This window comes from Lynx rufus, unplaced genomic scaffold (genome assembly GCF_022079265.1).
Source record: "Lynx rufus isolate CCGP_SWC_20201006 ecotype Redwood Valley unplaced genomic scaffold, mLynRuf1.p SCAF_30, whole genome shotgun sequence".
Lineage (NCBI taxonomy): Eukaryota > Metazoa > Chordata > Mammalia > Carnivora > Felidae > Lynx > Lynx rufus.
Genome location: NW_025814846.1, coordinates 1,925,447 through 1,945,879, shown reverse-complemented (window position 1 = coordinate 1,945,879; position 20,433 = coordinate 1,925,447). Strand labels below are relative to the sequence as shown.

Below are 20,433 nucleotides of genomic sequence, written 5' to 3'. Positions count from 1 at the left end.
GCTCAGAGCCTGCTGATCAGGGCTGCAGTGCAGCACAAGGCCAGTAGTGGGCAGCAGCCTACGGAAGGAAGCACAGAGATGGGGCGACTGGAAAAAGGGGAGGGGGAGAGGGGCGGAGGCACAGGGCTCAGAGACCCAGAGACACAACTGTGGCCCAGGAGAAGAGTGGCTCTTGGTTAGAAAGATCTTGGTTAGAAGGGAGAAGACATCTGACCTCTTAGGAGATCTTGGCCCAAACCCCTAAGCCCCCCACTTCCTTCCTATCATCAGGGTGACTGTGAAAGACCCATAAATGCACTGGAAAGATGATGCTAGGCCGTCGGGGTAGGGAGTCCGGAGTGGACCTCCTCCCGCTACGGGGGGGCCTTCTTTGTGTTCTCAGGGAGCGGGCCCCTGGCTGGGGCGAAAGGGGGGGGCTGGACATGCAAATGAGGGCATTTGATTGGCTGGGGCCCGCCAAGGCCCAGGTGCCGAGGTGAGCTGCGGGATGGCGCGCCCTAGTCAGCCGGCCGGCAGGGTGGCCATTGGCGGGCCGAGCGCGGCCTCCAGCCGCACGCTCCGCCCCGTGACCTAGGCGGAGGGCGGCGGGCGCCCCTCCTTCCCCCCCCCCCCCCCCCCGCGCCTCAAGCGTCTCCTCCTCCTCCCTCCCCTCTCCTCCCCCTCCTCCCCTCCTCCCGCGCGCCCCGCTTTGTGTCCGTGGTCTCCCGCGCGGGACGGAGGGGCTGTCCGGAGCTGGCGCTTTCTCAGCACTAGATCTGGACTCCGACCCGGCGCCAGGTGAGGTGGGGCGGACGAGGGTCAAGCCCCCTCGCAGTCCCCCCTAGCCTCTCTACGGTTCTGTTCTCAAACTCTCTCTTTTCCGACACTGCGCCCCCAACTCTGCGCTCTTCCCGGAATCCCTTTGCCGCACGCCCGCAGCCCCGTGTGGCGCGCAGCTTTGGAGTCCCCCCCCCTACTCCGAGAGCCCCCCTCTCGGCCCCAGGGGAGCGCCGCCCGGGACTGAGCGCCCGCTCTCCCGCCACTGGGCCCTGTCTGGCCTTCACCTCCTGGCCATCACCTCTCTTCACTCACGAACTGTACCCCTTTTCGTCCCAGGACGTGTGCCCTCCCCTCGGCCTCCGCGTCCCCACAGCTCCCTAGTCCCCTTTCCTCAGAGGAATTTTCTGTCCCCCTCCCCCACGCGCATTAATCCGCCAAACCTCGCTACCTCTGGGAACACCCGAGATTGGTTTGGTAGTCTCAGGACCCCACCCCCACCTCCGCTTTTGTTTGCAAGGGTTTTCATGCTGCTCCCGACTTCTTTCGCCTCCCCCTCCTCTTTGTAAGCCCAGCCTTTGTCCCTTAGGGCTGCAGCGCCCGGGCTCCTTGGACACCTAAGCCCCTTGAGCCGGTTACTGAGGTGGAGGAAGCACCTCTCTCGGGCAGGTGCTACGGTTCCGTGAAAAGAAGGGGAGAGGCCGGGAGCCCAGGCGCAAAGCTGTTAAGAGATCGAAAGCGCCTACCTTTGTCCTTTCCCCCCTCCCCCGCCCCCCACTCTCCTTCAGTGCCTCCAGCCGAGGGCCCAAAGGGGAAGAAGAGAGGGGCTGCCACCTTCTGCTCTAGGCTTTTTTGGTGGGGGCAGAAGTGTGGGAGGTAGCTAACAGGAGAACTTGTAAGTCTGAGGTAATGGGAAAGAGGAATGCAAATGGCCACTTTGAGTCATTTCTCTCCATGTTTGGTGGTCGGTTAATGACAAGAAACACACCTTAGGGTTATTGTTTTGTTTTTTCTTTTTATTTCTGCGTGTGCTCTTTGCTTCTCAGTGGAGAGCTATCCATCTGAGTTTTATTAGCAACTAGTATTTATCAGTTCATGCCCATAACTTAGATAACGGTAGGTTCTGCAAAGAAAATGGTTTCTCTTGCATATTTGTGTGTGTGTGTGTGTGTGTGTGTGTGTGCGTGCGCGCGCGCGTGTGTATAGGAGAAATTGATGCATTTCTTTCGGTTCTGCTCCATGATGTTGGGCACATAGAAACAATACTGTGAATTTGTCTGGTGGTAGTGTGTTGGAAACTGGTGACTACATATTTCTATGAGTTTTGTTGGGAGGATGTAACTGGTTTGCATAAAAAGCTGCAAGTTGTCCATGGTAAAAGGATTCATTCCTGCCAGTGTTTATTGCTCTCTGCGCATATTTCTGAGAGTTTATAATGTATGTGGAGGTGCTGTCCTATGTTAGGTCTCTCTGCCACTTGCTAAACAAAGCTTTTCTTAGGACTTAGTGGAACCACTGTTAAGACTCTGCCACTCCAGCCTTATTTATTTCTTTGGTTTGGTAAACCCAGCAGGGGCCCAACATGCAAAAGCTTTTTTTGTTGTCGTCCTGTTCAAAAATGGACCCTTAGAGACAGGTCCAGAGGGACTATGAAACATTCCGCATTGGGCTCTGTATTTTCTTTGATAAAGTGATAGCTTTATAAAATAAAGATTCCATGTTGATCACTTTATGAACATATTAAATCCTGTTCTTTGGGAGATTGTATCACATGGCCATTTACAAAATGAATAATCCAACTATATGTTTGTTGGCTAAAATGGCAAAGACTTTGCATGTTATGGACCAAATAGGTGTTCATTATTTGTATTATTTTCACATAGAATGTGGGAGCTGGAAAGGTTTGTGTAGTAGTCCAACTCGTCTTTGTGCAAACCGGAACAGGAGAGCAAGGACATGACTTGCCTAAGGTCATGAAGGGAATGTTGCGGGGTGGGGGGGGGGTGGTTGGTGGTCAGCAGTCGGTTTAATTTGGAGGTCCACCAGTTAGGACAAACTGTGCCTTGGAATACCTGAGAGGACCTAAGACGTAGTTGGAGTGGAGGAACAACAGGAAAGGAACTGGGGGAATAAAGAAGAGAGACTAGGGAAAGACTGAGGGAAAGAAAGATGTATGGGCAGGGGTAGATTAGAGTGAGCTCCATAGTGGCCACTGAGCTCCATTGCCAAGCCAGTGCAGCCTTTAGATACATTTAACATGAGAGCTTAAGCAATAGCTTTGGGTGCCTGGTTGGCTCAGTCAATTGAGCGTCCGACCTCGGCTCAGGTCATGATCTCACAGTTCATGAGTTCAAGCCTCATATCGGGTTCGTGGCTGTCAGCGCAGAGCCCACCTGGGATCCTCCGCCCTCTCTGCCCCTTCCCCGCTTGCGCGCTTTCAAAAATGAATAAAACATAAAAAATAGCCTTGACTAATTGGAACAGAGTAAGAATAATTTTTCTTTTTTTTAATGGCTTAAATAAAATTCATATACCGTACAGTGCACCCATTTAGGTATACAATTCAGTGGCTTTCAGTGTATTTTAGAACATGTTCATTACCCCTCTCCTTTTAAAACAGAGAGTGTTTAAGCATTGGAAGGGTGGTAAGTGTAGGTAGGACAATTGCTTCCTAGTGTATCTCCCCTCAGCACTTAGGGTCTGGATGGCAGCTTGATGGGAATGTTTTAACCCTGAGGTTCTTTCATGTATCTGGTTTGTTCAGTGAGGGTTAAACCTATAATGAAGATATGAAACCATGTCTATTTTAATTCCGTATTGTGCCTAGCATGGGTGCTTTACGTGTATTTTTATGATGAAACTTTGGAAAATATTAAAATAGGAATAGAAATGCTAAATGATAAGGTGCCACAGTGAGAGATGCTATTTAATAGTTTCACTCTTGATTGCTCTAAACTGTTGTGGACACAGCAATCCTACCTATTAGCTAAAAATAGCATGATGTTCTTGGGCACGTATAATCCTGCTTAAAATTCAAATTGAAAATTTAAACAACTGGCTTTTGGCAAAGGCTCTCTCCCAATCTATTCTAAAATGAAAAATATTTTTCTGTGATTTGTGAAATTGCTCCACCAAGGGAAGGATGGGCTTCGTGTACTAACATTTTAATTTAGAAACTATCTCCTACATTTCCCCCCCTAGTTACTTTATGTCAGCCTCTGTTTATAAGCTGAGCTAGTATTTTTCTGGAAAGCCCTTTTGTTTTTATTTTTTTTTATTTTTTTTTTCAACGTTTATTTATTTTTGGGACAGAGAGAGACAGAGCATGAACGGGGGAGGGGCAGAGAGAGAGGGAGACACAGAATGGGAAACAGGCTCCAGGCTCTGAGCCATCAGCCCAGAGCCCGACGCGGGGCTCGAACTCACGGACCGCGAGATCGTGACCTGGCTGAAGTCGGACGCTTAACCGACTGCGCCACCCAGGCGCCCCAAAGCCCTTTTGTTTTTAGAGTAAACCCTGAGCCCCAAGTCAGGAGGTGAGCCAGAAATTGGTCACTAAGGTAGCTAAACTGGGAACTGATCTTTTGTGACCAGTCTTTCCACCTGGCATGTAAGTCCGGACAGGCTGGGGGTAAGGGAGTGAGAGAGAATGAGTTTTCCATACTTAACTTTAAAGTGCTGAGTAAGCACACTTTCATCTTGGAAATGCCTGCAGGTAAGGCCTGAAAGAGTTAAGGATTAGTGGTGATAAGGACTTGAAGGCATAAAAGGAGTGTTTTTCCCATAACACTTAAGTAACCATCCCATCTCCCCTTGTTTGAGAATGAAAGATGTAAACATAGCTGCTGCCCTATCAGTGTGATCTCTCTTGAGAGCACAGAGGTGAAAGTTTATCAAGGCAAAGAATTAAACTTTTGAAACTCCTTCTGCTATCCTGAAAGAAGGCTAATGTAGGGAAGGCAGAAAATGAAGTCCTGTTAACAGCATTTCTGCACCGAACAATTTAAAGGCAGCTCCTATTGCATTCATGTTTGTGTCCCCACCACTTAGTCTACAGTCTGTCCCATGTTTTGTGGTACTGAATTAGTGAGTATGTCTGTGTTCCAGATGGCTTTGTAAATATCAACCTTCAGGATATCCCTGCGGGATAGCTGGTATCATCCCTATTGTACAGATGAGGAAGGTGAGGGTCAGAGAGGTTGAGTGACTTGTTCAAGGTCACACAGCCAGTAAAGGGCAGAATCAAAGTTCCAAGTCAGATTTCCTGAGAACTTCAGGTCCAGGGCTTTAGCCTCTAGGCCACAACTACCTCCCATCACAGCAGAGAAGCTGTGAGCCCCCCTTTCTACCCAGATACATCTGGACACGGCAGAAGGTACTGCTCTGAGACTCTTTAGGTGCCAGAAGCTGTTAACAAACAGAGTAAAACCAACTAGCAAATGTCAGCTTTTTAGTCTTGATGGCCCCAAACTCCTGCACCAAAGGAAGAAGTAACCAGGGAGTAGACCAGCCGCTGGAGGCCTGAGGGAGACCTACAGGCTCCTAAAAAAGGCAAGTGGACTCAGGAAGTCTGCTACAGAATGGTATTGTGGGGGAACCCAGGAGGAACAAAAAGGTGGGAGCTGGTTTACTTTGACTATGATAGCAAATGTGTGCAGGTTTAAGAATATTAATTCAGTAAGTAGGCATTTATTTCTTCAAGTGAAATGGAGTCGTATTTATCATTCCTTTTTTTATGACCTTACTGTTCACTCACTTAAGGTTGCAATTCAGTAGTGTTTGGAATATTCACAGAGTTCTGCAGCCATCACCACAATCAATTTTGGAACATTTTCACCAACCTAGAAGGAAAACTATACCCTTTAGCTGTAACCATGTCCTCATCTCCCCTAGTACTAGGCAACCAGTAATCTACTTCCCATCTCTTATGGATTTACCTATTCTGGACATTTCATATACATGGGTTCGCATAATATATGGTCTTTTATGACTGGCTACTTTCACTTAAAACTGTTTTCAAGTTTCATCCATGTTGTAGCATGTATCAGTACTTCATTTCTGTTTATGGCTGAATAATATTCTATTATATGCATACAACACATTTTGTTTATCCCTTCATCAGCTGACATAATTGGGTTGTTTCCACCTTGGGGCTATTATGAATAATGCTCTATGAGCATCCACATGCAAATTTTTACAGGGACATGTGTTTTCATTTCTTTTGGGTATGTATACTTTCTGGATCATATGGCAACTCTATGTTTAGCCTTTTGAGGAATGGCTGGGCTGTTCTCCATAGCAACTACAGCACCTCACATTCCCACCAGCAGAGTGAGGGTTCCACTTTCTCCACATCCTCACCAATGCTTGTTAGTGGTAGTCTTTTTGATTCTAGCCATCCTGGTGGGTTTGAAGTAATATCTTGGGGTTTTCATTTGCATTTCCCCAGTGGCTAGTGACATGGAGCATCTTTTCGCATGCTTGTTGTTTGCCATTCATTTTTGCTTTTGCTTGAGCCCCTGATTTGATTCTCACCCTGTTTCCAAATTGACTCAAGACCAGAGCGGGCCAACTATGTTATTACTCAGGTGATTAGAGGGAACAGGAGGGTAAGGGACTACGTTTCACTCTTATCACTGTGTGCTGGAGGGGCTGAAGTCTTGGGTGTAGATAATTTTAGCTAGGAGTGCTGACCCGATAAAAGTGATAGGGCCTACCTAAAAACAAAACAGCTTATTCACATGCCCTACAATTCACCCAGTTAAAGCATACAGTTCAGTGTTTTTTGGAATGTTCAGAGTGGTGCACCTGCCACCACAATCACGTTTAGAACATTTTCCTCACCCCAAGAAGGAGCCCTGTCCCATTAGCAGTCACTCCCCATTTCCTCCAACTTCTCCCCTCCCCTAGCCCTAGGCAACCACTATTCTACTTTCTGTTTCTATAAAGTTACCTTTTCTGGCTGATTCATATAAATGAAGTCATACCACATGTGGTCTTTTGTGTCTGGCTTCTTTCATTTAGCATAATGTTTTCAAGGTTCATCCCTGTTGTAGCATGTGTCAGTATTTCATTCCTTTTCATGGATGAATAATATTCCACCCTATGGCTTTATCACATTTTGTTTATGTATTCATCATCAGGATGGACAATTGAGTTGTTTCTGCCCTTTGACTATTACTGCTGTGAACATTCATGGACAAATTTTTATGTGGTCATATTTTCAGTTCTCTTGGAGATACACACACACACACACACACACACACACACACACACACACGTATACATACACACCTAGGAATGGAATTGCTGGGTCATAAGGTAACTTAACATTTAATATTTTGGGGGAACTGCCAAACTTTTTCCTAAAGTGGCTGCACCCTTTTAGGCCTACCCTGTATGTAAACTTAGAAGAGAAAAAATGTTAGCTTTCTTTCCAGTTTTGCCTCCTGGGCTGAACTTTATATATACAGATATGTGTGTTTATGCTGGGGTTTTCTGTCTTCCATGTAGCCCAGGGACATGGTAGCTAGAGGTGGCAAAGCATTCTGCACTTAGCTAGATGGATGCTTTCTTGGCCTTGTTTGATGGTTTGAGACAAAATCTTATAAAACATCAGTTTTACTGATACTGTAGAATGATTACAATAATATATAGTAATGAGAATGAATTCTTATTTAGTTATAGCTTTTTAAGATTTCCTTTTAGGGGTGCCTGAGTGGCTCAGTCAGTTAAGTGTTGGAATTCAGCTCAGGTCATGATCTCGTGGTTCATGGATTTGAGCCCTGCCTTGGGCTCTGTGCTGATAGCTTAGACCTGGAGCCTGCTTTGGATTCTCTGTCTCCCTCTCTTTCTGCCCCTCCCCTGCTTACTTTCTGTATCTCTCTCAAAAATAAAGAAATTAAAGATTTCCTGGGATGCCTGGGTGGCTCAGTTGGTTAAGCCTCTGATTTTGGCTCAGGTCATGATCTCACAGTTCGTGAGTTTGAGCCCTCCCCCCCCCCCACCAACCGTTGGGCTCTGTGTTGACAGTGCAGAGCCTGGAGCCTGCTTCAGATTCTGTGTTTCCCTCTCCCTCAGCCCCTCCCCTCTTTATGCTCTGTCTCTCGTCTCTCAAAAATAAAGAAATTTAAAAACAATTTAAAAATTAAAGATAATCCTTTTAATTCAGTGTATTGCTTGTCGAAATCTTTTTTTTTAAGTTTTTTTTAAGTAATCTCTGTACCCAACATGTGGCTCAGACCCATAACCTTGAGATCAAGAGTCACATGCTCTACTGACTGAGCTAGTTAGGCATTCTGCTTGTTGAAATCTTGACCGTGTTACTTACACTGTTGATTTCTTTAAAGGTTTAGCCTTATATTCTGTAATAGGGAAATTGTTTCCTTGTTTTAGAGAAGTAGGAGAAGTAGAATAACTTGGGCTTGTCATTGTCACTGAAATTAAAAAATACAGTTTTTGCTCCCTTATGTTAAGAATATATGTATATGTGTACATATATAAATCTATTTTTATGTGTGCATATATATGCTAATATATATATATTTATATGCTATATATGTCATACACACACACACACACACACACACTAGGTCATTAAATTCTATGGGAATCATCTTGGAGGAGGAGAGCCAGGGCCCTGGATTCTAGTTCTGACGTTAAGTTAGCTGAATGATCTTATGCTAGTCAACCTCTTTGGGCCTCAATTTTCTGATCTTTAAAATGAGGGGACTATGCAAAATGTTTCTTCTAACTCAAATTTTGTGTTAGATAAATGGAATTGAGTTGAAAATTCAATTTACAGTTGTTAGTACCTAGGCTGTTATTGAATCACAAAGTCTTGAGCTAATAACAGTCTTGCTTTAATAAGGGTCTTGTCTTCCCCTCTTCCTTTCTGTAATGAGGATTTCATTGTTTTGAAATGGACCTTTGTCTACTTATCATTGAATTTAGATATCTTTAAAAAAAACAAGAGCCCTAAAGATTTGGGAGTTTTTCCACTTGATGAAATTAATGATAAAAATTTGAATAGACCAAAAGAAGAAAATTAATATATTTTATATAAATATATTTTATGCAAATATAATAATATATTTTGTTTAAATACATTAAGGGTCTGGTTTACATACATGTTCTTCAGATTTTCAAAAAGGAGGAAGAATGTTGCAAATCTTGGGTTAAATTCCAGACTAGATTATCAAGTGTTATTTTGTAAACACTCAGAAAAAGAAATAGTAAGCATAAGAACTGGTATTGGTTTACCAGGTTCGAACAAGTCATGTCAGACGGGCCAGATTGCCTTCATGGGACAGGGTTGTGGGACTGGTAGATCAGGGAAATAGGGTAGATGTGGTATATCTAGGTTTTGGCAAGGAATTGGCAACACTTTTTTGGTCCGTTTTTTAATAAGATGTGAGGTGATAATATGTCTAAGGGGATTTGTCTGCAACTGGTTGAATGATCAATCCCAGAGGAAAATGATGAATGAGCCAGGAGCAGTGTGGAGGGGAGTTTCTAATGCATTTGTGCATCCTGACTTTGTCCTTGGGCCTGTCCTATTCAGTCTGTCTCCCCACCGTCCTCAAATTATATTCATATTTTCCTGGATATAAAAGTATTGCTTTTGGGGGGGCACTGGGTGGCTCAGTCGGTTAAGCTTCTGACTTTGGCTCAGGTCATGATCTTGCTGTTCATGAGTTCGAGCCCCGCATCAGGCTCTGTGCTGACAGCTCAGAGCCTGGAGCCTGCTTCAGATTCTGTGTCTCCCTCTCTTTCTGTCCTTACCCCACTCACACTGTGTCTCTGTCTCTCTCAAAAATAAATAAACGTTAAAAAAAATTTAAAAAAACTATGGCATTCAGATTTATAGAAAATTGGAAAATATAGAAAAATACAAAGTAAAAAAAAAATTCAAATCACCTGTAAAACTACCTCCAGAAATAACCAGTTTATGTCTGTATTTGTGGCTACATGTTGGGTGTCATTTCCTTCCAAACTTTTATGTATCATATAATATGTATGAATCTCTTTCAAGACTGAAATCATTGAATTTAGACAGTTTTGTATCCTTTCTTTTAACTTAATGTCATGGATATCTTACTAAAATGGTTTTTACTAGTTAAATAATATTTCTTCATGTATTGCCATAATTCCTGTAACCATTCCCTTTGGTGGACATTAGTTGTTGCCAAGTTTTATCTTATAAATAGCACTGATGGATATATCCTTGGTATTGCTTCTTCAGAATGAATTCCTTTGTGCGGCATTATTGGTCCAAAGGGTATGAACACGTTTATGACTTTTGATAGAGGGGCACCTGGGTGGCTCAGTCGGTTGAACATCCAACTCTTGGTTTTAGTTCAGGTCATGATCCCAGGGTTGTGGGATCAAGCCACACATTGGGCTCTGCACTGAGCATAGAGTCTCCTTGAGATTCTCTCCCTCTGTCTCTTCCTTCCTCCCTCTGTTCCTCTCCCCTACTTGAGCTCTCTCCCTCTCTAAAAGAAATAATAAAAAAAAAGACTTTTGATATATTTTGCCAAATTAGGCTCTACCTCCACCAACAGTGTAAAGAGTGTGTAGTTTGAGATCTTGCTAATATGGAGTATTATTTTAAATTTCTGCAAATTTGATAGGTAAAAAATGTTATTTAACTTATATTTTAATTTTACTTTATCATATATAGTGCAGTTTTATATCTTTTTTAAATGTTTATTTTTGACAAAGAGAGAGAGAGAGAGAATGGGGGGGGGCAGAGAAAGAGCAAGACACAGAATCTGAAGCAGGTTCCAGGCTCTGCGCTGTCAGCGCAGAGCCCAATGTAGAGCTCAAACTCACGAACCACGAGATCATGCCCTGAGCCAAAGTTGGACACTTAACCAACTGAGCCACCCAGGCACCCCTATTTCTTTTTTTAATAATAGAATTGAATGTGTGTGTGTGTGTTGTGTGTGTGTGTGTGTGTGTGTATGTATATGTTCATTGGTCATTTTGTGTGTGTGTGAATTGCCTGTTCACACCTTTTTCCCATTTCTCTGCTGAGGTGTATTCAGTACTTAAAAAATTTTTTTTAATGTTTTATTTATATTTGAGAAAGAGAAAGAGAGACAGAGCATAAGTGGGGGAGGAACAGAGAAAGAGGGAGGCACAGAATCTGAAGCAGGCTCCAGGCTCTGAGCTGTCAGCGCAGAGCCTGATGTAGGACTCGAACCCATGAACAATGAGATCATGACTTGAGCCGAGGTTGGACTCTTAACCAACTGAGCCACCCAGACACCCCCATCAGTACTTATGAATGTGTAAAAGCTTAAATGTAGTTAGTATAATAATTCTTGGTCATGTATATTACAAAGATTTTTCCCAGTTTGTAGTTTGCCTTTTTAATTTGATGTGTAGATATTTTATGTTTTTATGTAGTCAAACCTATCACTGTTGTCTTTTATGCATTTAGCGTCTACCTGTAGGTTAAAAGGGCCTTCCCTATCCTGACAGCAAATAAATATTCACCTTTGTTTTCTTCTAGTTATTTAATGTTTTTGTTTTTGCATTTAAAACCTTAACCTGCCTAGAGTTTATGTATGATGTAAGGCAGGATAGTACCTTATTTTTGCTCCAAATGTTTAATGAGTTATCTCAGTAGCGTTTTTTTTGAAAATTTTTTTTGATAATTTATTTATTTATTTTTTTGAGAGAGACACAGAGAGTGTGAGTCGGGGAGGGACAGAGAGAGAGAGACACAGAATCAGAAGCAGGCTCCAGGCTCTGAGCTGTCTGCACAGAGTCCGATGTGGGGCTCGAACTCACAGACTGAGAGATCATGACCTGAGCTGAAGTCAGACGCTCAACCGACTGAGCTACCTGGGCGATCCTCAGTAGTATTTATTACATATAAATAAAACATAATTTCCCTACTGTTTTGAAATCCCACTTTAATCTTTTATTTCATACACACACACAATTTGGATTTTGGGTTTCTTATTCTCTTCTGTAATATTTTACTCTGGAATTATCAGTTACTGAAAAGTGGCCACAGATGACCACATTAACAGGAAGAGGCTTTCTCTAGGTCCCATTTTCTGGGTTCCTTCTACAGAAACTTGACCCGAAAAGTCAGTTGATACCCCAATAAAGATTACCAGTGGATTTGTGATCCTGTCAGAGTGACTACTCTGAAGAACTTTTGACTCTAGACTCTCAGTTGACCTGGTAAAATGTAGAAATCTGTTAACATTAACTCAGGTTAGCAAGCTTAGTCATAAAATGTTGTGTTTCAGTCACCATGTTGTAGCATCTCTGTTATGTGGGAAAGATTGTTGAGGATGAGATTATCCACTACCTTGAGAGCAGGGAAAGGTATATTCTGACTTCATTCTCATGTTTTCTGGATGAGGTTTTTGTCTTGGGGTGGTTCTTACATACAATTTGACTTATGGATAAAGGAGCTAAAGGCTTTGTTAATCTTGCATTTGAATATACTACATGAAGTTCCTTTGAAATAGAGAAAAGGCCCTATTTGAGGCTTTTACCCCAGTCTGCTGGGTCACCTGGGATAGGTGATAAGGACCAATGGCAAGGTCCTGTGAATAACTTTTTCTTAGCTTGATGTGAGATCAAAGCATTTTTCACTCTACTCATTTCAGACCAGGTGGCTGAATGTCATGAAACCTTTATATACTATAGCACTTTCACTCAGTAGCTCTTCCTGCATCCTCAGTAAGCTCTTTGGGGGACAGAGACAACCAGTCTCTATATAGGGATAAACTGGAATCTTTCATGGCATGCTGATCTAGCATGTCTTGTTTTCTATTTCATTTCCAGTATCAGGATGCTATCCAGAACCCTGGCTATGTGTGTGTATGGCTGAGGAAGCACATTGTGGCAGTGCAGGGACCAGAACAATGACACTGAGGTGTCTGTTCTGGGTTAGTCATACTTCTGAGCCTGTTGTTCTAAAAGTAGAGCAGAAATTATTTTCCTTCAAGCAATATTTGCTCATATTGAGGCCTGTTTGCCACTTTTCTGCCTCTCACATAGCCTTAAGAAAAAAAATTTTTTTTGCAATTTCTACCCATTGATTTGGTATTATTTTTGACCCAGAGAACTTAGGATTATTTGCAGATGTGAAGATTTCCTTCTTATAGATCATATTTAGAAATTAAATTAGACTCATCCTAGGTTTGATTCCTTATAGACCTCATTGTCTTGGTCATAAAATCATAATTATGTCAAAAATAGAAGGGACCTGAGGAATTGACTAGTTTTAGAGGTCTTAGATTCTTTAATTAGTAGACCCCATAATTAAAAACTTAACCCAAGTAGGGGCACCTGGGTGGCTTAGTTGGTTAAGCGTCCAGCTCTTGGTTTTGGCTCAGGTCATGATCTCACAGTTGGTGAGTTCAAGCCTCGCGTCAAGCTCTGTGCAAACAGTGCAGAGCCTGCTTGGGATTCTCTCTCTCCCCCACCCCCCTGCCCCTCATTCACTCTCTCTCTCCCTTTCTCTCAAATAACTAAAAACAAAATCAAAATTAAAAAAATAAAAACTAACCCAAGCAATAGGCTTCATATTATTTTTCTAGAGACCAGTTTGTGATTGTAGAAACATGCTATTTGGCTACTCATATACTTACCTGCTTAATGACAGATATCTTCCTGATGGACTTATTTTACTTTCAGGTCCATCCATTTCTTTGGAAAACATGAGCTATATTGTTGAGACAGATGCTTGTAATTCAAACAGTCCTGAGGGTTTGTACTCCAAAGGCAACTGTAGAAACCTAACATACCATTCATACTCATCAAAATCTGTGACTCTCATGAGGTGGTTGTTTCATTTTCACCACAGTTCTGTACATTTTCACAATGGGTGATTCCCTTGAGCTCATGGCAGCTCAGCTAATGGCAAACAAGAGCTGTGTGAGTTTGAGATTCGAACATCTGTACTTCTGTAAGAATAAATGAGCCTTTGGGCAGCTATCAACTTATTTGGAGTTTCTAGCTAATCAATATACATGCTGTTATTCAGCCCTGTCTTCCCTGCCTAGTATTTGTGTGGGGACTCAAGGTCAGGAAGTTACATTTCTTTTTTGTATGTCTTCCTACTGTTGCTACCTGTCACAGTCTGTGTGTCTGAAGTCTGTCATCCAGTTGTCTCCCCAGCTTTGTTGTCATTTCCACATTTGATAGGCATGGCTTTTATTTTATTTTGTACCATTTCCCTTTTCTATCGTCATTCAAATCATTGGTAGTCTATACCACATGCAGAATAAGCACCCTTTGTTGGTACCATTTGTTTCCTATCTCTACAACATTTTCCTACCCATAATCAAATAGGCCCAAATAAATGTTCTGTGGGTTGAGAAACCGAGCCCCTTTCAGCTTTTCTGAATTAGTGACAAATGTCATTTTTTATTCTGAGGACAATTTTGTCATTAGGAAAGCAGATGGATTTGAGAGCAAAGTCTTAGAGGGGAGATGGATTTGGAGGCTTGGATGTGTGTCCAGTTCATATTAGTGAAAATTGCAGTTTCAATCCCCTTTGATGGTTTATTAGGCTATTAAGTAGATCTTGAAACCTCTGACATGTCAGAGTTTTGCATAAATGCTTTGTGGTTTTGTTGGCCAGTTTTTAGCATTTTTGGGTGGGTGGAAGGAGAAAGTTTTGTACTTTTTCTTACCTTAGTTCCCGAGGAGCCAGAACTGAGAATTAGTGTCCGGGTTTGTCCTGTCAGATCTTTATCATGAGTTAACACATTCAATAAAAGTTTGTTGACTCAACAAGGGTGCCGATTGCCAAACTTTGAGAAGGAAACAAAAACCACATCAAGGAGCTTATAATTTTGTAAAGGAAATGACATCAGCACAAATTCTGGGCACTGGATTTTAAAAGGGAGAAATAGTACAGGGTCTGGAAACCATGTTAGATGAAGAATACTTACAGAAGTAACAATATGTAGCCTGGAGAAGGGATAGCTGATTTTGAGGCCATGATGACTATTCTTTATTATGGCTGATGTTATTGTACTTTTTTCCTGGTCTTTCAGGGAAAAACTCAGAAGCCTTTGATCCATTCATCCAATCAGATATCAAATTTTATCTCTTTTAGTTCCAACATATTTCTTGATTCTTGTTCCTTCTTTGTATTCTCAATTGCCCCCTGCTGTGTCAGGCCTTTCAGGTCATTGTCTCTATTAGAAGAGGTTTCTGGTCTCTGTTATTTCTCTGTCCTCTATTCTATATTACATTCCCAGAATAATCTTCCCCCAAACCTAGTTCTGATTGTATCACGTCCCTATTTAAACACTTAACAGTGGTTCCCCTAGCCTAGCAAGAAAAGTCTTACCTAGTCAGGCCCCACACATTTCCATCGCCTTCGCTATTTTAGATCTCGACTTGTAACACTGAGGCTCCAGTGTGGGGAGGGAGGGGTCCACGAGCTGATTCTGCGCCCTCTGATAGTCCTGCGCCCTTCATGGGAGAATCTTATGTGTGTTGGGATTTCACAGACAATGAGAGTTGTAAAATACCAGCTATAAGAAACTAGAGTACGTGATGGCATAGAGTTTTCATTAGCTTTATCACAATATTCACGATGGAGAATTGTATTACATGGTAGCAGAAATAGGCATTTTTATGTGTTGCTTATATTTTATTTACCTCAAATTAAATTGTAGATATAGGGTAATAAACAAAATCCATCCATGCCTTTCACACACTTAAAAAAAAAAAAAGTCTTATCTCAAACTCTTACAATCTGGTCGCCCACCTTCCCCTGTTCATACTCTACCTTCTATTCAGGTTTATTCAGTATTCTTGGAACCTGCTCTAGGCTTTCCCAGCTCTTTGGCCTTCTTTAAACTATTCCTTCATACTACTATTATGAAGAAGAAACCCATCACTTTTTGTGTTGTTTTAGACACCAAAATTAGGACCAGCTGGCAAAAGAGATGGCTCTTAACCCAAGAATTTTCTCCTGAATACTGTTGTCTAGTCTAATAATGAACGAATAGAGAGCTTTCCAAAGTTGGACATTTTTGAGCAGGGGTTACTTATACTAGGGGCTGTAGGAACTAGAGAAAAAGGGAAAGCATGGTCCTTTGCTGTTAAGAAACTTAAATCTCCATGTGAGGCACCACACTCCCCACAATAGCCAATGTGATACACACACACACCCATGATCATGTCATCTGTTTAAAATCTTTGAATAGCTTCTTTCTATCACTCAGGATAATCAAGAGAAAATGAAGAGGCAAAATCAACAGTAAGGCAAGAACAGTGAAAGTTAGAAAGAGGTGGATTGAGGAAGCAATTAGGAGCAAACATCAGCAGTACTTGAGGAAACACTGGTTGTGTGCAGGGGAAAGGGGGGGTTGCTTATAGTAACAGGGAGGTTATCAAGTAGGGGAAGCACAGTGGTCCAGTCTAGAGGTAAGTATTTCCAGAGTGCATGTAGAGCATCATATAGGTGGTAGCACAAGCCTTTTGAATCAGCAGCTCCACCCACAGGAGGCTGATCTTTTCTGTGATTATGCAGGGAGAAAATTTGAGGTTCCCCTTTGTCTTTGTCCATTCCAGAATACAATCTTGCCTTTATTTTTGCCAAACCAAAAGTCTCATTGAAGTGTTTTTCCCCACACAAAAAAGATCAATCTATCCTCAAAGGTAGATTCTGCCTCTTCTTCTTCAGAAACAGAAAAGCTGCTGGAAGCTTTAGAATAGCAATTTATCCTCACTTTCAGTCATAAAGGTTTCAGAAGGTTGGGGTTCAGTTTGGTAGTGCCAGTCAAATGTTTTTGTGTGCATATAATTTGACCCTGCAGTTTTACTTTGAGAAATCTATTCTATAGAAATGCTCAAATATACAGTGCAGCGTTGGGGGTAATATTAAAAATTGTAAACAATTTATGGGCACCTGGGTGGCTCAGGTCATGGATCCCAGGGTCATGGGATCAAGCCCCATGTTGGGCTCTGCACTCAGTATGGAGCCTGCTTAAGATTCTCTCTCTCTCTCTCTCTCTCTCTCTCCCTCTGCCTCTCTCCTCTCCTGATGCATGCTTACACATGTACACGCTCTCTCAAATAAAAAATAAAAATAAATGTAAAAAATTGTAAACAATTTAAATGCACATCAGTTGGGATATGACTGAATAAATTATGCTCTATCTATAATATGAAATACTCTGCACTATTAAAAAGAATGAGATATATCTCTATGTAGTGACATTGATGGGTTTCCATGACTTATTAGAGGATGAAAAAAAGTTGATTTATGGGAATCTGTATGAGTTGTAAATATATGTATATAAATAATATATACAGGGAAGTAAGTTGAGAAGGATACATGCTAGAAATACTAACTGGTTACTTTTGGGTAGTGGGGTGGGGTAGTGATACAGGAATGTCTAAAGGAAAAAGTTAAAGATTCTTAAAAATCATGTGCTACTATTATAAAAAAGTGTAAAACTCATCAGCTTTCTTTGCAGGCACATTGGACAGAGGCCTCTAGCACTTTCCTTTCCCGTGGGATTTGCGATTGTATTGCCAATTTTTTTGAGAATTTTCCAGCCCTCTTGCCCTATCTTCCTTTTCATACACAGTGCAGGATAGCTACCTTATCTTTTCCCTAAACTAACAAAACAAAACTCAATTTTGTAAGCCAAGACCAGCAGTTTCAAACTTTACTGGACATCAGAATCACCTTGATGTTTGGTGAAAATGCAGATTCATGGGCCTGCTGAATAGATTCTGAGTCAGTGCGTCTGGGGTTGTATCCAAAATCCTGATCTTTCAGAGGCATCCCAGGTGGTCAGTGAGAAACCCTGTTTCAGGGAATGACGTCTGATTGTGCCCCCACCCCCTCATTTTTCTCTCCATGATTAGCAAAGGGAACGAGGGAGTGATGACTCACTGTGGATATCTTTGTGGGTCACAAATGGTTGGGTTCATCTGGGAAAAATGAATAAAACACAGTTTAGTAGACTTGAGAGTTAAGTAATAAGTGTTGGTTCTTTAAAGTAGCCTATTTGAAGTGGGGACCTTTGGGTTGGAGGCTGGTCTGGTGGGCAGTGACTAGGCAGTGACTTCAGCCTAGGAGATGCCTTCCAGCAATGGCTTCATTAGTTATAAGTGGAAGAAGGGGAGGAGGGACCTTGACAAACTGTGAGGTTTCAGAATTCAGATGTTTTTTTAAGTGGAGCTTTTGTCCTTGGAAAATGATGCTTCTAATACTAAGATGAGGTACTATCTATCTTAAGACTATTCTAAATGGTTTTTTTTTTGTTAGAATTATTTTTTTCTTTGTTATACACAAAGTCTGTTAATCAGATGCCCACTGTGGGTTATTAACATCACAAAAGGGTGTTTAAAAACCATACACCCCAATTGCTCCCCCCAGTTAACCTTGGGAATAAAAGTAAATGGGAGTACTTAACTACCTTCCCAAGCCCTCAGTGAAACTGGCAGCCATCAGTTAAACCATTAGGTTTATTAGTTTGAGAACAGAAGCATCGACTTGGGCACAGTTTTCTAATTTGCTCCTCATTTACCCAACAATCATTTATTCAGAGGCTACTTTGTGCTTGGTGGACATTAGGTAATTCTACAAATAAAAGCCAGAGACTGATGGGTAGGCTGGAAGTCTAAGGGTTCATCTGAATGGGAAAAAAATGAATAAAACACAATTTAATAGACTTGAAAGCTTAGTAGCACATAGAAAACAGAAAGTGGATCCCTTAAAGCAACAGCCTTGTTCTCTTTCTGTAGTCTATTTTAAGTGGGCCCTCTGGCCCAGCATTATCAACCACCTATTAGGAGCTCTGAGGAAATAGTGGTTTGGTGGTTGTTTTTTAAAGGATTTTTAAAGAAACGTAGTTACTAAGCAACTGCAATGACCTGCTACTAAGTTGGAGTTCAGCAGGCAAGTCAATTCCAAAGAAGGGAATACATAAAGAAGTTGTGAGATGGGGGAAGAATGGCTTACGGATAGATTTGGTATATATTTTTGGGGTGCTTGGGTGGCTCAGTTGGTTAAGCGTCCGACTTCAGCTCAGGTCATGATCTCACAGTTCATGAGTTCGAGCCCTGCATCAGGCTCTGTGCTGACAGGTCAGAGCCTGGAGCCAGCTCTGGATTCTATGTCTCCCCCTCTCTCTCTGCCCCTCCCCTGCTTGTGTGCTCTCTCGCTCTCAAAAATAAATAAACATTAAAAAAAGATTTGTTATCTGTTTTTTTTGGGTTCAATTCATATTTCTGCCTTCTACTTTATCTTCCCCAAGAAAGAGCTGCCTGGTCAGAAATCTCTTTGTCTCACCAAGTACTCCTCCTAGCGGGTGAGGAGGACTGAGTGAGGAGGACAACCAGAAAGGAGCCAACTAGAGGGCCAGGGTGGAGGGCTGAGCTCTGGAGTAGGGCCAGTTCCCCAGGCAGGCAGAGAGGTAGACGGCCCTGCTGCTGCACTCTTGGGCAGTCCAGGGTTTCTATGACAGATTGGTCATCACCCTCTGCATTTAGATTGCGACGCCTCATTGATATTGATGTGTTGCCTTGTAACCCTCAGATCGGGGACATTGTCCAGCTGCTGTCTTTTTCCCCCAACACTTAATGGGTGAGTCAGTGACTTAACTGCTTCCTGCAGGATTTCAGGGACTGGAGTAGGTAATGAGGACAAATCACCATTAACACCAGTGTGTGATGAATGAAGAAATGGCTAAATGGCATGGATTTAGCCGGTTGGCTTCATTGGTACCAGAGTGAACAAAAAGAAACTTTGTTGAGGATCTGTGTGAATTAGAACTCCTTCCATCCCCTTAAGGCTTTTTAGCATTTCCCTTTATAGCCGGCTGAAGGTCAGGTTGCTTTGCTGAGGGAAGGGGAGTGTCAGGTGTTGGAACAGGTGTTTTGTTTTCTGCCTGTAGAGTCATACAGACTAGATGGGGATTCTTCTTGCCAGCCCTCTATGGTGCATGAAAATGCTTTTGTGGAATTCTTTTTCCCTGGAAATATGTTTGGTTTTTTAAAACAGTTCCACAACCTTCAACCCCAACTATCAGTTCTGTTTTCCTTTGAAATCATCTTGTCATAATGAGGTATGCCTATTTTCTACCATTTTCACAGCCTGTGCTTTAGATATATCCCATTTTATGCAGCCAGTACAGACCTGAAAAATACTGTGTATGTGTTGGGTAGGGGGAATAAAAAGGCGAATATCATATTTTAAATGTACTAGGAGAATGTCACAGCAAAGCATCCCTATAAAAAAGCCTCTTAAAATAATTGTACGGTTAGGGAGCTTTCCTCCATCAGGTTTTCTTAAGTTCGGTGTAAATCTGTAGTTGCCTTTCCGGAGTGATAAGGCTGTTTCGAGGCTGTTGTGATGGTATTAGTGGGCTATAAAGCTGGGCATATGGACTTACAACCTCATGGACTAGATGATTTTGGAGGAGAGAGGTGACAGCAGATTTCTTGGTTTGGGAGAATTTCTGTTTTAATGTTTGTTACTGAAACCAAAGACCCTGTTTGTTAAAAGGGAAGATTTTCTTATCTGATTGTGAGGTTTGTTTGTTTTTACCTTTGTGTCATGAGTTCAATCTCCACCCCCCCCCCCACAACCTCCAAAAACAAAGTCATCTGGAAACCAGTCATCTCTCTTGCCTAACAATGATCTAATGGCCTCAGGTCCTTCCC

At 42.2% G+C, this 20,433-nt stretch overlaps 1 protein-coding gene across 8 annotated transcripts in view; it reads left to right on the top strand.

Annotated features, from left to right (window-relative positions):
• The window catches only part of DLG3 (discs large MAGUK scaffold protein 3), a 58,109-nt gene that overhangs the window by 8,816 nt on the left and 28,860 nt on the right, over positions 1-20,433 (top strand). Inside the window, exon 1 of one of the 8 annotated variants that reach the window (XM_047092523.1) lies at positions 679-777. The exons of the other annotated variants lie outside the window; for them this stretch is intronic. The gene's annotated coding sequence lies outside the window, so the exon portion shown is untranslated. Of the gene's footprint in view, positions 1-678; positions 778-20,433 lie in introns of those variants that run through there. 8 annotated transcript variants of the gene reach the window in all.